The sequence below is a fragment of the Pyrgilauda ruficollis genome, unplaced genomic scaffold, assembly GCF_017590135.1.
Source record: "Pyrgilauda ruficollis isolate IOZ18807 unplaced genomic scaffold, ASM1759013v1 scaffold4, whole genome shotgun sequence".
NCBI classification, from domain to species: Eukaryota; Metazoa; Chordata; class Aves; order Passeriformes; family Passeridae; genus Pyrgilauda; species Pyrgilauda ruficollis.
The window spans coordinates 546,682-562,229 of NW_024525489.1; positions in this window are offsets into that span (position 1 = coordinate 546,682).

The window sequence follows — 15,548 nt, forward strand, 5'->3', positions numbered from 1 at the left end:
TGAGTTTGTTCATCCTGCCTGTGTCTGAGTGGGTTTGCCCACCTATAATTTGTTTCATATGTTTCTGCTTGTGTACAGTGGAAATTCTGATCTGAATTATATATTGCACAATATTATTGACATAAAATCTGAAAAAAAATTGAGAATATCTAAAAAAAATTGTTTTAATTGAATCAGAATTTTAATGTTAACTAGTCAGTATTATAGGAATAGCCATTAGCACGGCACAGTTTGATTTGGTGTTTATTATGCACATCCACTTAGTGATGCTTTTCTTCCTGGAATGGAAAACTAACACTAAATAAATTTGAGACCTTGAGCTTATATTTTGGCATCTTTTTAATGAATTCACCACTCAGCAAGTTTCCAGGGTTACAATAAGACTTAAAACTTCAAAAACATGTTTCTTTGTTATTTTTTAAGCTTGTACTCTGACAGTAAATTATTTACGACATCTTTTTGGAAGTGAAATGTTGCATGTCTCTATAAAAATTTTGACTTTTTAAAATTTAGTTCCAAAAGATAGAAGAAGAACGTATATGAGGAGGCACAAAAACACAAAGAAAAGTTGTTCCAAAAATCCTAAAACAATTTATTTGAACATGGTGATGGTGTCAGGCAGTAAAGCACTGGGTGTGCATTTTCTGTTTTGTTTACATGAAAGTGAATTAAAGAAAGACAAAGTATACTGTAAGCTCAGCAAGCTCAGTGTTTCATGTGCTTGTCTGTGTGTATGAATTTATAGCATTATAATCTTTCACATGCCTGGTTTATTGTGCTTAACATGGAGTAGGTTTGGTTTCGTGATACGCTGTGAAAAAAATTGTCATGTGGTCTTTTGTTGCACTATAGGTGAAATTCTTTTGTTTTATTGTAGGTCTTCAAATAATGCTTAAACAAACCTGTGTTGTAGAGTCCTTCTAGACCTTTCATTTTTGGTTTGCACTGGAATATAAAGTCATGCTAAATCTTTGTTTCTAAGGACTATAAAAATGTTTTGTGTGTAAGAAAAATTTTCACTCACTAAATAAAAATGACATTTTGGTTCTCCTTCCCCTCCTCTCCTATTATAGGGTAAATAGAATTATAACTATTTCAAGCTCCTATTTAGACCTGGCAAATGCTTAAATTACATAACATGTGAAGGGTGGAGAAGTTTTTTAATCAGTTCAGAATTTAAAAAAAAATAGAGAAACTTACACGATTGCTCTATTTATGTCATGCCAAGTAAAGAGATAAGAACGGGAATATTGACATCGGCAGAAAGCTTCTGTAGGAGAAGTGTCTTATGGAGAATTTCACTCAGCATTAGTTACTTACAAAGAACTGATTCTCTGCCAAAGCACTTTACATATGTTTCCCGGACCTTATTAAAGGAACACTCTTACCCTGTGTCCATTCCTCAGGAAATAAAGCATTCTAGGTCTCCTTCTAGAGATTATCAATGTTCTCTAAGCGAGGTGTTGGAGATGAACATGTTCAAGCCAATTGCAAACACCTCAAAAGACTTTACATGGTCCAGTACAAGCCCAGAGCCCAGACAGCTGCTGTAAACTGGCACAGCTCCACTGACCTATGGGACATCAGTGGGGTACTGCTGATATACAGCAGGTGGACATTTGACCTCTCTTATTGGACATAATCTTTGACAAAACCTAACTGTGGGCATCATGATCAAAATATTTAGGGAAGGGAAGTCAGGTGATGTGTCAATCTTTTCCCCAGCCTCAGCAAAATATATATGAGAGAGCAAAACAAACCAAAATCAAATCCACAGGCAGGTCTGCTTGAGCATGCTTTATTTACAGTATCTCATGAATAGAAGAACAAAAGCATACAGTCACTATTCCTTGGAGCTTGATGTGTCTCTCAAATGGCTTAAGAAATTAGACTTTTAATGTATCTTTCTAACACATAAATTGGCACTTCCTGACCTGTACAGTGCAAAGTACCCGTCTTACACACATCATCCAACTTCGTCTGAAAGAACTGACTGCTTTCTGAAAAGTTTGGAACACTGGCTTAAACATTTTGTGGAGTGAAATCTTGGCTTTTTCTCCACAAAAGGAATAGGCCTTGCTATAAAGCACTATATAGACAAAATTGTAGTCATAGAGCCATGTAGGTCACCAGCCCCTGAACTGCTGTGTGTAAGCACTGCTGAGCCCACCTGAGGGCCTGAGTCAGGATTTCTACCTGACTATACAGTGCACAACACCTCAGTCCAAGGTAGCTTGCCCATTCTGCATAATTTTGTTCTCTGGGGTGTGGACAACCCTTTTGGGTGCATTACAGTTATCTCCATGGGTGCTAGATTAAGGAGTCTGTCAGAGATACACCTCAGCTCCATATCCCAATGAAGAGATCTAAAATCACAGGAAAGAGATTGACAGCTGGCTGCCTAGCTCTCCAAAATCCTGACAGGAGCAGCTCAGCCTGATCTGATGGCAAACTGTGGTTATGTAAGAGCATATGAGTATTGAAGAGGGTTGGGTCCCAGGAAAGGAAAGCAGAAAGAAAAGCGGGAAAGTGTACCTCTGAACTGCAAGGCTCCTCGGTGTCTTGCTCAGTTTTTGTCCTGAGTGATCAGGGCTATGAGAATGCCTTGGGAAACCAAGAATTGGTCTGACTTCTTTTAAAGGAAATAGCACAGGACATTTTAGAAATATATAACTTTTCCTAGCTGCTTTACTGAGGAAATTATTCCTAAGTATCCCTTATCTTAAAATTAAATAGGTGGCAATGGGAGAGAAACAGAACAGCTGTTTGGAGGCTGTAGTGAAAGAAAACAGAAAGGATTGTGTTCTTCTATGCTGTCCTGCTGCTCTAAAAAAAACTTTTATAGGCCATTAAAAAGTGAATTAGTGATAATAGTCTGACAAAATTCTTCCTTATCTTTGCTCCCTTACTTCACCTATCACTGCAGGAAGACCAGTTCACAGCTTGACTGCATCTTAGTTTGCAGCATATGAATCACTATTCTCCAAAGAGGTATTATTTACTTAAGAGTGATTAACAGGAATAAGAAGGGTCATGGTGTTCCACTTTGTGCTGTTAGATGAACTAACTTGATGATAGGCATAATGCAATGGGTCTGGGAGAGCTGTACTATGTGCCAAAATGATTCCATGCACTATCAGATCTTACCTTCCCTTGTTTAAACGAAACATATTTGGCAGCTACTCAGTTACATTTTCCATATGGTGTAGTATCTTCTGAGCAGCAACTTGAATCAGCCTTTTTGAAGCAATATTTTGAGTTATTTTCCTGCTATCCATATTTCTCTCAACAGTGAATGTTGAGTGCAATAATAAAAAAACTTAAGGAGACTGTCTGCTTTAATTAGTCTGTTCTTTTAGCTATTGTTATTACTAATGGAAGACCCATGTGACACTCAGTGAGAAAAAACCAAACAAACAAGCCTTTGAAAGGCCATTTCATCTTAAGAAGGCAAACAAATTACATCATTTGACTTAAAAAGAAGAAAATGGATGGACCTGATTCTCCACTCACCCATGTCATTTTTCTACCAGAGTAACATAGCTGATGTAAGTAGAACTTTCCAGGATGAAGAACAGAACAGGGGAACAGACACAGGCTGTATATTTATGCAAGTCTTTCAACATCAGTTCTGGGATGGGAGGGTGATCAGAGTTTGGAAACCAGCTCTGGAAGCTTTTCTGAGGACACTCAGTGTGAGTGCATTTGCTCAGCCCATGTAGGGTGGCTATTTTCTAGAAGAAAGACAGGGTAGAAAGAAATAGAAGAAGGGTGAAAAACAGTTTAGATCTGGAAAGGCTGGGATGTGAAACACATGTCACAGGATGACACAGTGGGATGACAGACTGGATGAATAGTGAAGGAAGGAACATAGGAAATTATGAGTTGGGGGCCCATGTTTTTGGTTGGCGTGAGCTTACACTTTATTCTCTTCCTTCCAGCCTCCTTCCCAAACTCTGCAGGACAATATCCTGATTTCAGTACAACTCCTCAAAAACCTGGAAGCATGACTGGAAAACCAGATCATTTTATCCACTCACATGGGAACCGGCTGAAATAAAATGTACAGCAAGCCATTCTCCAATGACTTGTGATGTGAGAAGAGGGAGTATGGGCAATGGGCAATGGTGATGGATTCATTCCTTGGCAGATCTTCTTGGCCATTTCCTTCCACACTCTACAACCCCAGGGAATTTAACAGCTCAGCTACTCCAAGCCTCTGGAAGTTTTGTTGAAGCAGGAAAAATTACGCCAATTTCTGTTCCTTGCTGCACCAACCAATGCTTTCATCTAGAGCACATTTTGATCCAGAGAGTGTTTTTTTGAATTATCTCCTCAAAATGCTTTGATTTTTCTCAGGAATTTGAAAGATGTTGCATGCTGACCCCATGATGACTTCCATTAATGAACTTTTGAAATATTTTTCCTGTCTATCCATATTTTAATCTCAAAACTCATGCAGCATTTCTGCAGATTCCTTCCAATCTCTGCCAGGTCACTGAGGAAATCCTGCTCATTAGATTTGGTCACCCATAGTGTTAGAATTTCACTTCAGAATAATCTCTACAGTACATTTCCCTGTCCCTGCAAGGGACAGGGATTTCATTTCCTGACCACACTCAGTTAATCATTTTATCAATTCGGCCAGAAATGTTAATGCTTTTTGAATAGATAATTTCCTTTAGCTGGAAAAAATTTCTCTGGTTTAATTAGCAGTACAGGAAGCAGTTTTGCATTGATACAATTATTTATTATTTCCTATTAGTGAGCAACATATCCTGTGATAACTTTCTTAATTAGTGGGCCATGTGTAAATTTCATCAGAATTAATGTCATAGCCCTCACTTTTGGCTTAAAACACTAAGAACAAAAATAGTTTGAAGTCAGACATTTTTCTTCCAAAGCACCTTTGGCATTGTGATCTTATGTGACTTAGCAATCTCATCAAGTATAAAAAATGACAAAAATGCATTTATCTTGTGTTTCTGTTAGAGTTCTACTAAATTGGAATATATAGTATTGAAAATATCCCTGTGCCACTATGCTTTGCCAAAGGGATAGCCAGGAAAGAGGCCAGGGAGTAGAATGAATCCTTCAAACACAACACTAATTACCACTCATCTTCTGCTAATACTGGAATATACCTAATTATCTTCACCAATCTGATCTTTAGGTCAGGTGAGGACAGGATTCATGATAAAGAAGAATTGGAAATTTTGGACCCCCTGCAGTAGATCACTCTGTGCTCCCATTTCCCTGTCTACAAAAGGAACAGGAAAAAAGTGCAGGGGGGACATGATACTGTGGTAGGGGCAAACTGAGAAAGAAAGAAACTCAGAAAGAAACTGAGGTATAGTTATGTTTAAAAGTGATAAAAGAGAAAAGAATAGGGTATTTTCCTTTTTATTTTGGAAAGTTGTAATTAAAGTTGCACTCATCAGATGTTTGTGGTCAATGAGTTCAGCATTCTATCTTCAGAGAAAATCTCTGGATTCCTCTTCTTTACAAGGAGACCAGAACACTGTTTCTTGGAAACACTCTTAGAAAAAAAGCTCTGTTTTCTCAATATTTCCTGCTGAAAAGCCATCATTTTTCACCTAGGTCTGCTCCTCCTCAGCTTTGCGGAGGGGGACTCCCCACTTTGGGATTCATTTCACTTTGGGACTGGAAATGCATCTGTTCTGGTGGGCCTGGTTTATGCAATCCAAAAGCAGCCTGGGTTAAGTTGGATACTCAGGGATGTGCTCTGGGACTGAGTGTGGATTGACTGTGTTCTTCTCTGACACACATGCAGAGTCAGTAACAGTTTTTGTAGAGTAATTCTTCCAGCCTTTTTTCATTTCTGTTAATTTTCTCTGAAGTCTTTGAAGCCAACAGTGTCAAGCACTGTCTGAAGCATTCTAGGTATTATACCATTGTTGGTACTCTGCCATTTAAAGTAAGAAAGTTTCCTTTTTTTTTTTGGCTAGTGACATGAATTGTCTGTAAATGCATCCCATACTTGCATGAGGCTTTTTGCCATTTTACCAGATGGAAATTTCATATCTAATTTAATGTCCATTAGGTCTTTTTCAGTGCCGCTGCTTTCCAAGTATCTCCCTCCTATGAAGTTCATATTAACTGCCTGCCTGACCTCTCCTCCCACTATACAATTATCCACCCCTCCCACTGCCTGAAGACCTTAAAACAAACCCTGGAATTAAACATATGCACATTTAGTGCTGTGCACTCCTGATGCTTGTGTTGGATCCACTGACACCTGGTGAGAGCAGGCTGTGCTGGGATCAACGATGGATAAACAGGAGCCTGCTGCAATCAGTGTTTTCCTACTGGCAAAAAGAGGAGGAAGGATCATGCCAGGAGTGAGAAGCAGCAGGGTCACAATTCTGTTTTCCTCAGGAGCTGACAGCAATGAAAAAATGTGTATGGCTGCTGCAGGCGTTACTGCTCTGGCCAAGGTGGAAGCAGATTTTTTCCACTTCCTTGCACAGTGCAACCACTCCATTAAATTAATAATCCGACCCTCAATGCCACAGATGACAGAGATTGCCTATGAAACCTGACTGAACAAATGCTTCCAGCATGCAGTGAACTCTCGGCACACATGGACTCCTCTCTCCATCAGGGAAATCATTCATTAACCTGGGCTTGGATATCCTGCTGATCTGGGGGCTGGTGTGCAGCCTGTCAGCAGGAGCTTGCTGGGGACTGGTTTGTTTTGTGCCCATGCATTTTTAATTCCCTTTTGCCTGCCCCTTCATTAAGCTGTTGTTTCTTGAAGAGGGGTTCAGACATTCCCAGGAGTGCAAGGGCCAACTTATCTTGCAGCAGGAGATGGGAAACATGCTCACCGCCAGCTCGGGTTCTAAACACAGGGCAGGAAAGGAAATTTATCTTCTACAAATTATAGTGAATGAGGAAGGGGATGAAATTCATAAAAGTCAGGCACAGGAGGGGTGAGTAATCCTGTTGAATAATCATCTGTATAAGCCCCACTTAAACAAGACAGATATTTACAGTGGTAGAAGGGCTGCATGAGGGTTGAATAATAAAAAGAAGATTTATTTTTTCAGACTTAGAAATCCAGGTAGGACCATAATAAGTATTGTGAGATTGTTGAAATTACCACTTACCAAGAAAATCATATGTTCTGATACCAGGTATTATCAAAACGTCTTTACTTTAGAATCCTATCCTGAAAGATCTGAACCAGCAACCCAAGCTAGCATCTCACCTTAGGGGAGCCTAATCATAAACCTGGGTGAAAGATCCTATAGGCTCCAGAGGTTCTGTTTTTGGGGAAAGAGCCACAATACAGGGACTGCATGGAATGGCTGTGAGTCTGCACACTGAAAATCCCAGGACATGATTCTGGTGCAGGAGCTCTGCAGCTGACAGAGAGCACTAGGAATAGCTAGGTAACTTCAGGGGCTCTCTCCAATCTGGTCTTCAGAGTATGGGTGACAACCAGGATTCCTCTAAAGATGCCTCAATGAGTTGCTGGGTTCAACCTGTGCAGGACAGAACTTCAGCCTTGTTGTTTAAATATTAATTGTTGTATTAAAGAATTGTCATTGGATTTACGGCCCTAATTTGTTATTGGGGAGGGTCTTGCTTTGCCATTACTAGGGAATACTTGCTGCAAGAACTCACAGTTTGACAGAAGGACTGGGAATCTGATGAATGATGAGGTTTACTTGCACATTTTTAATCCAGCCTGGATGTAAATTTCTCCAGCATCCAGGGACTGTTTGGATCCAGTTTTTCTCCAGGCCCATCTCTTCTTTTTTCAGATGACTGTTATTTTTTGAAACATAGCACTGTGCAAATAAAAGTGAAGCTGTACTTGATTGTCAAGAAATGTATGGAGAACATCAGTAGTGTGGGGAATATATGCTCAGGGAATAAGCCTTCAGCAGGAATGCTAATTTAGTTATAGTTTTTAAAGCTGACTGCAAACAGCTGGGTAGCATTAACTGTATTAGGAAAACAAGAAAGGTGGAGAAAAATCTAGGGGAAAAAAGTATGGAAGTGCCAAATATATGGAAAAGATTTGGGATATGTGAAATGTACTGCTGCTGGACCCACACTGTAATGAGGGTGATGTGGTGTGAAGCTATCCCTGGGATTTCCCAGCACACTAAAAGACTTGTGGAGCCATGTCTGTGGCTTGTGACAGGTCACTCTCTTGATAACATGGCAGGGACACAGAAACACTGGTAAAAATAGCATGTTCTATGTTCTTCTACAGTCTTCAGTCCCACTAGAGAGGACATTCTGACAGTCCTTTATTCTCCTTTCACACACATGTTGCAGCTACTTAAAAAGTCTGTAGATTCAAAGCTGGAAGATTAGGTCTAAACTACATGTGTTCCAGCTGCATAGCACTTTGCACTTTACATTTTCCAAGACCTGTACGACTGTTTATTAATTAGACTGAATCCCAGCAACACCACTGTCACAGTGGTGAGAGCTTTTCTCTGTTTTTTATGGGTAGATGGAGGCAAAAATCCCCTCAGGAGCAGGGTGCAATACTTAGCCTCATGTAAGTAGATCCATGTTCATGCTGTTTCCATAGCTCAAGTGCAAGTTTGTGGACTGTGATGTAAAGCAAAAATGCTTTGTAAGGAGCTGGTTACTAGTGTGAGTAAGATGTTCAAAGTATGGCTCTCTGTGGCTTGCCCAAGACCACACAGTGAGTTAGGAGCAGAGCTGGGATTTTACTTCCTTTAACTGATTTTCTCACAATTGTGGTTTCATTACAAACTTCTTCGGTTACTTTCATATTTTTTATATTGCTCAATGTCTTTATACCTTATTTTAGATTGTTTTTTAGACTTATTAGTGATGGGCCTGAGGTGAGACAGCAAATATGTTGCTTCTTGACTCTCTGGGGACACTAAGGTGTGTGTACATTCCACCATTTATCATCTTCTTGTGGAAACAGAGAGCAGTTGATGTAACAAGCCATGCGAGGTGATTGAAGCAACCTTTCTTTAGAGCTAGACACCTAATCAATAGCAATTTATCCGCTGACATTCATGTTTTTATGTTCACATATGTATTCTTACCATCATGTTCTTCATGTATTTCTTTGAAAGATGACCCTTTCAAATGCATTTGAAGAACAACCCATTAAAGAAAACCTCTCTTTTGCAGATTCACAGAGATTTTTTTTTAGATGATTTTAGCTCTACTCCCCAAAGAAATGGCTTACAAAACTCACTAAGAAGTTCATGTTTCAAAGCATGAAATCAAAGTGTCACCAAGGAAGTGCCGCTGACCTGTGCTATGTATTACCACTTTCATTGGTCAAGCCATTCCTGACTGCTTATCCCTTCACCTTTGCCAGAAGTTACTGTTCTGTCAGATCTTCTAGGTTAAATAATTAATTAGGAGTATCTTTAAAAATAATTAAATAGAAGGTTTTTTAGTCTCTGGCTTCCTCCTATGCATTTCAATTGAAAAAATTTAAAAAGCCAAACTGTAATAAGTTTCATGTTATTCTTTACACCCTAACCATGTCATAGAGCTGAACTAGGAAGAAAAGGGAGGCAGAGCTGAACTGGCAGGTCTTGGAGCTCAGGAGAGTTTCCTTTAGCAGACACAGAGACAGGGAGCAGGGATGGGGAGCAGGCTGAGGCTGAGGCACTTGCTGTAGCTGGGTCAGCAGTAGCAGATTTAGGTGGGCCAAGTGTGCCCAAATTGTATCACTAAGTGTAAAATTTTTATTAAAGTTTGGCTTGGAATTTACTTTTAGAGAGCAGTTAAAAACCCATTCTCTAAAATTAGCTTTTAGCAAGTATTCCTGTTTATAAAGTTAATTCACTAGCATGTTTATGGAAAGTGAGCCCAGAAGGGAAGGAATGCAGTAAAAGTACATTCATTTGAAAATTCAAATAAAAATATTTGCTTTGAATCAGAGGCTTTTTTCAATCCTTATGTGCTCTTTGTCCAGTTTCTTAGTACTTTTGTTGTCCAGCAAAACAGTCAGTGTCCTGAACTATTCTCGTTACAGCACAGTACACATGTGAGAGAAGGCTCACGCCTGTTCTTTTGGTTTTGTTTGTGAGAACGGGAAATTATTATTTTTTAAAAACCCAACAAAAACAAACCAAAAGAGACAACATCTCCTAGCCCCAAATTCACTCTCCATTTTTGGGAAGCTGGGTGTGAGCAACAGCTGGGAGCTGTTACTTTTCCACAGACAGTATTGATAACACCAAATGCAAAAAAATTAATCAAGCCTTCACCAGACTGACTTAAAATAATGAGGTTCCTAAACTCACACTTCTAATTTGTCTTCTGGATTCTGAGAAGGACTCACTAAGTAGCAATCAGTGGATAGGATTACTTTTAAATTTTCCTTTAAAGTTTATGTCTTCCACTGATGGCTGCTTGCTCCACCCTGCCCCTCAGGCGTTGTTGAGCCATATTGCCACTTCCTGTTTGGTCAAGGAAGGAGGGAGGAAAAAACAAAACATGAAAAGAAAAGGAAGGACACTACTGGAAAGAATAAGAAAGTGGCCCAGGAGGGATATCAGCAGAGTAATGGAAGTGAAAATTGATGTTGTAACTTTCTCAGTTCCTTACACATTGGGTAATGCTAATCAGATATCAAATTTTCTGAGTGCTCACTTTAGATGTTTATACGCATGGGGTTGATGATAATGCACTTGGATAACTGGGAGGGCTGCGTCACTGTTATGTGGGATCCTCTCTTATCTCCTTGTCAAGCAGTGCCAGGTTAGGCAGAAGGTCACAGAGAGATAAAGGAACCCCAAACTGCCCGTAGGTCACCGTCCTCAGGGAAAATACAACTCTGCTGCCCTAATAGTCACTTTCTGGCTTGAAAAGCACTTTGATCACATCATACGTTAAGAGCTGCACAGCTGCAAATGCAAAGTCATTCCTCTGATTTTATTGTATCTGCTCAGCATGGAGCCAGATTCCATGCAGTTAGAATTAACCTTGTTATCTCTATTAATTGCTTCTATTTGGTTACTTATATTTAAACACACAAAGTCTATCTAACTTCTTATCTCTATTAGTTATGAAGGGAGACTGATGAAATCCCTTCACAAATTATATTAGAAACAAATGTTTTCCACCAGCTTTGATCATTTTTTTTGGCGAGCTCTTTGTTTTCATCCTTTTAAGCAAGAGAGACCACTGTGTAAAGAGGCGGACCAGAGCTGCTGATCTGAACACAATGATTTTTTGAGAACTTTGGATCTAGAAACTGATAGCTAAGAAAAAATAAATACACTGGGAGGCAAGGACACCCTTTTATCTGAGCCTGTTTCAAGCTCTGCAGAGACTGAGATGTAAAGGGGAACACGGGTCACCTGGCTTCTCTTTCAATAATTTTATGAAATTAATGTAATGGATTTTTTACTTCTGCTAGCTAGGCAGATCTGGAAACGACCCAGGAGACAATGTGAGAAAATTGGCCTGGTAGGATCATTGCCATCTCCAGAGATGTCTTAATCCAGTACCTTCTGCAAACACTAGAACAGTGTCATTAAGAGTTTTAAGAAGTCAATCAAACCCTTTCCCACATTCATGTGTCTTTAGCTGTGTGTGGTAGGAAAAGGATCCAAAGGGTTTTCTCTCATGTGTTTGCTTTCATGGCAATGAACTAACTGTTCCCCAGAGCTTTCACTTTAGGGGTTTCAGGGTACAGAAAATTTAGTGGTCTTTATTCTAGCCTCGCCTTCTCTGTTGCTGTAAAATGTACAAGAGTAACTGTTTGAAGTTACTGTTCAAAACTGTTCTTGCTTAATGTAGGAGCTGGTGAAAACACATAATTTTTGGAAATAGTTTTACATTCCAAATCTTGTTCAGTCACCTCCTTGTTCAGTCACTAATTTACCTTCAGAAATAAAGCTACTTCAGAAGATGCTATTTGGTTTGTGAATTGTTCATTTACTTAAAAAAAAAAAAAAAGAAAAAAAAAAGAACCAGTGTTTTCACATGACTATTAAGAAGGACAAAAAGCCCCATTTTCCTCCGAGTTCTTCCTACTCTTATTCAAAAGGCAACATCAAAGTGAGCATTTACCTCAGCAACTGTGAATTGCATATTTTAGGCTTTTACTGTCCTATATGCTCTCTTCTATTCTGTGTTTTTTGGTGAGGATCTTAAAATGCCTTACAATATCTTTACATCATGAAAGCTATTTTGTAGACTGAGAAAGTGGAACCAAAAAAAGCTCATTTCTAGCAGAGTCAAGACTTCTGGATTAAAGTTTAGAAGCCTCCTACTGCACAAAGCCCTCTTCTTTTGTACATACCTTCTATAATTTGGTACAATCATATTGTTACAGATTTATGGACACTGATGAGTCCTAGTTTTCGGATAGTCTGAGTGCTCAGCATTTCAGAACAACTTTATTCCTTCTGTTTTTCTGTCCCAAATGACACCTTGTAATTCTCTCTGATGATGGCAATACAGAATTTGGACTTTCAGACTCTTGACTGCTTTGATTATATCCAGCAGATAGCAGGAAGTACTATGTTCTTCTGTGATAGAGATGGAGTCTCTTCATGGATATTTGTCTGCTACTTATGTTTCCCCACTGTGCCTTCCCTCAGATTGCTCTCCAAAAACATGTGTGCAATTATGCCATGTGATTCAGAGTCTAATGGCTTGCATGCCCTGATTGAAAAAAAAAAAAAAAAAAGAAAGAAAAATCTTTGATTTTTCATTGGTCATATCAGAAAGGTTTTCTTCAGCCGGATGACTTTTATGTTCAGTCTTTGTATTCAGCTTCAAGTTTCAAGTCAAAATGAACCCCAAATAACAAAAATCTCTGAGTCCCACATGGTTTCAATACAAAATCATGTTCTGTGTTTGTTTCAAAATAGGCCCAGGTTAGTTCAAAAGATTCATGGACTTTGGCAAACTTTTCAAGGAGCGTGATTTAAGTTTCTGTGTTTGTACTGTGTAGTTTTATTGTTTCTCATGATCTTAGGAATATAGCATGGATTCACTATACATCAGCTATGCTGGTATCCGGCCTGCATTTGATGGTTGATGCTCATGTTTTGGTTCATATCTACCACTATTCCTATATGCACAGCTGAGCACTTGCTTAATCTAAAAGATTGACTTTCCTTAGATCAATTAAGAATTTGGTTTCACTTGTAAAATAAATGCATTCAGAATTACAGATGGAGAAAAAGACATCTGAGGTCAAAGTACTTTGGAACCTGGCAGATCCTCAGAGGAGCTATATCAAAGAAACAAGTATAATCTCTTTAAATATGGAAAGAAGGCTGGTAATTTGAGTTAGAGACAAATTTGGTTGAATTATGAGCTTTTCAGAGCCTTTGAAAAAAGGAGGAAGGATGCAGAACCATCCATTTCCATCCTCTTTTCTGGTCTCCTTAATTTCTTGGGATGCAATGTCATGATGTGGGATACACAGAGGTAATTAATATTTTCTGGTTTTAATATTGGGAAACTAGAGTTTGCCCAGGTTCTTAATTCATGATCTTGATAATCAGCCAGAGGTTTGAGAAATTTTTATTCATCCCACAGAATGTGTTGAATATTACTGCATCACTGGAAAGATCTATGTTCTGATATTTGGACTCTTATCTAGATTTTCTCCTTGTTTCGGTGGGCTTTAGATTTTGCTTCATAATTAGGGTTATTAGGAGAGATGCACTGATAATGATTTGCATTGCTATATTCCTAAACTGAACCAGAACTCAGCATAAAGAAGCACCGGTTTGCTTTTCAATTTCTGCATTTCTGTTTTTTGATATCGCATTTTCTTCCAGTCAGATCTCTGCTGTCTAGGTACTACTTCAGCAAGAAAATATGAGAAATAAAATCAGAGTGAAATAAATCTATCTTCATCTCATTTCTCTCTGCCATTCACAGATGTCAAGTGAATACAATAGCTCTTTGAGATGACGGACCCATGTGGGGCAACAGTTCCAGTGACCCGAGCACCATGGTGTACAATTCTGCAAAGATTCCATAGCAACTGCAGAAAAAAATGGTAAAAGCTTGGCACAAAGGTATACTTTCAAAAGCACCCCTTTGTTTATATAAGCATGCGTACACATTCCTCAAGATAGCTCAGAAGCTGGAGATTTTGAGGTCTCACTGAACAATGTGCCAGTCATTACTCTGGATGGAGATGCATTTTCAGCAATGGCTATAGCTCATGCAAGCAGGAGGACTGCGTGTTATGGGCTTTGTCCCTATGGTGTAGCTAAAATCACCAAATTACCTCCTCCTGGCTCAGCTGAAAACAGCGCTCCTCTCTGCCTGGCTCAGATTGCTGCTTATGTTTTCAGTTGTAGCTGAAAATGGTTTTTTTTTGGTTTTTTTTTTGGTTTTTTTTTTTTTTTTTTTGCATCAGTAAATAGGGTTTCATCAGAAGTTACATTTGTCAGAAGGAAATGTAGAGCTGGAGCTCTTCAAAAGAGGAACACTTATTTTAAGCAGTTTCCAAACACAATCTTTGTGCTCTGTTTTGGAAATTTCATAAGAGTTTCTGGATCAGTTTCTGGGTCTTAATTTTTGTGTCTGTTTATGCAAAGAGGCATTTCAACCCTGAGTGTGTAAAGGGCATGACCATGGACTTCCAATCAAAACCAAAAGGGCAACACCTCTGAATTAAAACCTGTGTGATCTGGAACACTTCTGGCAGCTGATGAACCTAGAGAGAAATTGAACAATATCAACAGTTTATCTCCTTAAAGATGAGCTCAGGGCCACCTTGCAGTTTGGAAATAGTAAAGTTTGGATGCACACTTTGCTGGATAGTCTCTGAAAATCTTTTTCCAGTGGAAGCCATGGTCACTCCAGAGCTTGTTACACCCTTTGGCAGCAGCGCACAGAGGCCCGGCACTGAGCAGACCACCCTATTTCCTGGAAGCCATTTACTGCTGCAAGCCACAGGAGACATAAAACTCTTTCTAGAGTGCCTGGAAAAATGTAGACCTAACCCTATTTTTTGTCACCCTTAGCTGGGTTTGGTGAGAATTTGCTTGGCTAAATTGGCAAAACTACAACATATATTTTCTTCCAAGAAAAAAATTCAGGGGAGAAAAAGGATTGTATGTTTACATAAAAGTGGATTAGAAACATAAATCTATATTTTCACCAGGATAAATACAAGCAAAATGTAGCCTGATACTTTATTAATTTTCCAATTTTTTTCAAGTTGGTCAATATTTTCTGTTCAAAAGTAGTTTCAAGCCAGTGCAGATTCATTAAAACATCTTAATAGCAGTTTAAGAGTACTTTATGAACTATATTATTATTTATTATTAATCACATGTTGGTGAACTGAGACGAGGTCAAATACAGTTGGCATTTAATAGCTGTTTCTCACTAAAAAGATAATCTTTTAAGCAGACTCAGTTTGCAACGAAAATTAATTTTTGGTTGAGCTGTTGTCAGTTTGGGAATGTTTGACTCCCACAAGCTGAAGAGGGAATGTGGAGGGAACAGTGACAACCAGCCGAAATTCTTTATTGCCTTCCTATGTGATGTACATTTGGTTTCCCCAGGATAACTAGTGT